Raw genomic sequence first — 3,546 nt, forward strand, 5'->3', positions numbered from 1 at the left:
ACTCAATCACAGAAACAGAGCCATTGAACAACAAGCAGGAATGGTCAACATTTTCACACTATGAAATAAAGTAAACCATACTGTTTCTCTTTCCTTTTTTGAAAACATGCAGAAATTGTTTTACATTGTGCCATTGGAAAATAACTGGGATATGTTTTTGACAAAACAAAGCATATACCTTTGATCTAAGAGATAAATACTGTATTTACACAATTGTATTGTCCAATCACCATCTAGAGGACAGTTAATACCTTCCACTAGATACATGTCTGAAGAGGAAGAAGTGAGAAATATTTGCAGAACTCATAGGGCATATTTTATGTGAAGGATCTTAGTTGTGGTAATTTGGAGTCCTAATAGCTCATAAAGAAAATATATGACGATGGGCAACGCATCCTCCAGAAATTATGAGACTGAGAGTAAGTATTGAAATAATATTTTACGCAAAGAAAAATACAGCAGTGTTAGCTAACAATATGTGAATGGGTAACACTTTATTTGGATAGTCCTAACCTTAACCCTTATTCTAAACCTAACCGTAACCTTAGCAAGCAGTTGATTATCAACAGATAGTTTGTTGATAATATGACCATTTGTAGAGGATCTACAGATGGAAAATCCAGACTATCCAAATAAAGTGTGACCTGTGAATATACAGTCGTGGTCAAAAGTTTTGAGAATGACACAAATATTAATTTTCACAAAGTCTGCTGCCTCAGTTTTTATGATGGCAATTTGCATATACTCCAGAATGTTATGAAGAGTGATCAGATGAATTGCAATTAATTGCAAAGTCTCTCTTTGTTCTTCCTCTGTCAGCGTGGGGAGCTCCAGAGTGCACACCACCCTGTGTGTGTGTGGATACTATTGACTTTGACGCACAGGCCTGCCAGCTGAGGGTGAAGGGAACTAACATCCAGGATAATCAATATGTGAAGATGGAGGCTTACCACACCATTGAGCTGGAGCTAAACAGGAAGTTCACACTTGCCAAAAAGATCTGGGATAGTGTCGTGCTCGATAGGATCGAACAGGCGTGTGACCACACCCAGAAGGCAGACGTAGCGGCCGTGGTGATGCAGGAGGGTCTGGCCAACCTGGTGCTGGTGACCCCCACTATGACCCTACTAAGGGCCAAAGTGGAGGTGACCATCCCTCGCAAGAGGAGAGGCAGCTGCACCCAGCATGAGAAGGCCCTAGATAGGTTCTATGAGGCAGTGATGCAGGGGATCCTCAGACATATCAACTTTGACGTGGTGAAGTGTATACTGGTGGCCAGTCCAGGGTTTGTGAAGGACCAGTTCATGGCCTACCTCTTCAGGGAGGCAGTCCGACAAGACTCCAAGATTCTGCTGGAGAACAGGCCCAAGTTCATGTTGGTCCTCTCCTCCTCGGGACACAAATACTCCCTAAAAGAGATTATATGCGATCCAGCTGTCACGGCTAGATTGTCTGATACCAAGGCAGCAGGAGAGGTGAAAGCCCTGGAGGACTTCTACAAGATGCTACAACATGAGCCCGACAGAGCCTTATATGGGTTGGCTCACGTGGAGAAAGCTACCGAAGCACTGGCTATTGACATCTTGTTGATTAGCGATAAGCTCTTCAGGCACCAAGATGTGGCCACAGGGAGAACATACAGTGGGGGAAAAAAGTATTTAGTCAGCCACCAATTGTGCAAGTTCTCCCACTTAAAAAGATGAGAGAGGCCTGTAATTTTCATCATAGGTACACGTCAACTATGACAGACAAATTGGTCAATCCCACAAATTCTGACAAACTCCAAGCATTGATTATGCAAGAATGGGCTGCCATCAGTCAGGATGTGGCCCAGAAGTTAATTGACAGCATGCCAGGGCGGATTTCAGAGGTCTTGAAAAAGAAGGGTCAACACAGCAAATATTGACTCTTTGCATAAACTTAATGTAATTGTCAATAAAAGCCTTTAACACTTATGGAATGCTTGTAATTATACTTCAGTATACCATAGTAACATCTGACAAAAATATCTAAAAACACTGAAGCAGCTAACTTTGTGAAGACCAATACTTGTGTCAATCTCAAAACTTTTGACCATGACTGTACTGGCTCTGCCATGGAAATAGTGGGGGACAATGTGGGTAAATCTTATACGTTTTTTCTGAACAGCTCCTTTAATGTTGGAGGGAAGTGAAATTACATGGTACAGGTGAGTAGGCTACATAGATTTGGCTTACGGTGGTTTCCTGCATATCTTTATATCTGATAAGTTTGTCGTTTATCAGCATTCCTTCGAATCCCAGCCTAAGACAGACCACTAACTGTAAATAAATGTAGTCTAGCTAACAACCTAATTCGAAGTAAAAATATGAGACAAAAAAGTAAGTTACCACTTCTCTCTCTGCTAGCAACAGAGACACTCCTTCATGCTAACTCCTTCATACTAAACATGGCCAGTATGAATGATATACGTATATGGTGATATTATTTATCAAAGTGCAGCTGCTACTGCCCTACTTTTTGTTACAGGTGACAATTTTGATACTTATCACTGCATCCTGTATCAAAAGGTTGGCTGGACTTTGCTAAAGACGCGTAGATCTCTACATTACTCTCTTTTTGTTTACAAAGCCCTACTTCATAAACTTCCATCTTATCTAACTTTGCTGTTGAAGTATAGACACCTGACCTACCTATCCCGTTCACAGGATTGGTTAACTCTTGAGGTTCCTAGGGTCTCCACCGAGCTAGGTAAATCTGTTTTTAGTTTTAATGCACCGTATTGTTGGAACAAAATTCAAAATACATTCCATCTTGACGTTCTGGTGCCGTTCTTGCGCACGAATGTGTTTACATACCTGTTAGTGAGCATTTCTCATTTGCCTAAGATAATCCATCCACCTGACAGGTGTGGCATATCAAGAAGCTGATTAAACAGCATGATCATTACACAGTTTCACCTTCTGCTGAGGACAATAAAAGGCCACTTTAAAATGTGCAGTTTTGTCACACAACACAATGCCACAGATGTCTCAAGTTTTGAGTGAGTGTGCAATTGGCATGCTGACTGCAGGAATGTCCACCAGAGCTGTTGCCAGAGTATTGAATTTTAATTGATCTACCGTAAGCCTCCTCCAACGCAGTTTTTGAGAATTTGGTAGTACGTCCAAACGGCCTCACAACCGCAGACGACGTGTAACCACGCCAGCCCAGGACCTCCACTTCCGGCTTCTTTACCTGCGGGCTCGTCTGAGACCAGCCACCTGGACAGCTGATGAAACTGTGAGTTTGCACAACAAAGACATTTCTGAAACCGTCTCAGGAAAGCTCATCTGCATGCTCGTTGTCCTCACCAGGGTCTTGACCTGACCTGCAGTTCGGCGTCTAACTGATTTCGGTGGGTAAATGCTCACCTTTGATGGCCACTGGCATGTGGGAGAAGTGTGCTCTTCACGGATGAATCCCGGTTTCAACTGTACCGGGCAGATGGCAGACAGCGTGTATGGCGTCGTGTCGGCGAGCGGTTTGCTGATGTCAACGTTGTGAACTGAGTGCCCCATGGTGGCA

The 3,546-nt window shown here is 43.0% G+C and overlaps 1 pseudogene; it reads left to right on the plus strand.

Moving 5' to 3' along the window:
* The first annotated feature begins 382 nt into the window (after window positions 1–382).
* On the plus strand, window positions 383–3,343 carry LOC121539810 (annotated as a pseudogene).
* The last annotated feature ends 203 nt before the right edge of the window (window positions 3,344–3,546 follow it).

Source organism: Coregonus clupeaformis, chromosome 26 (assembly GCF_020615455.1).
Source record: "Coregonus clupeaformis isolate EN_2021a chromosome 26, ASM2061545v1, whole genome shotgun sequence".
Lineage (NCBI taxonomy): Eukaryota > Metazoa > Chordata > Actinopteri > Salmoniformes > Salmonidae > Coregonus > Coregonus clupeaformis.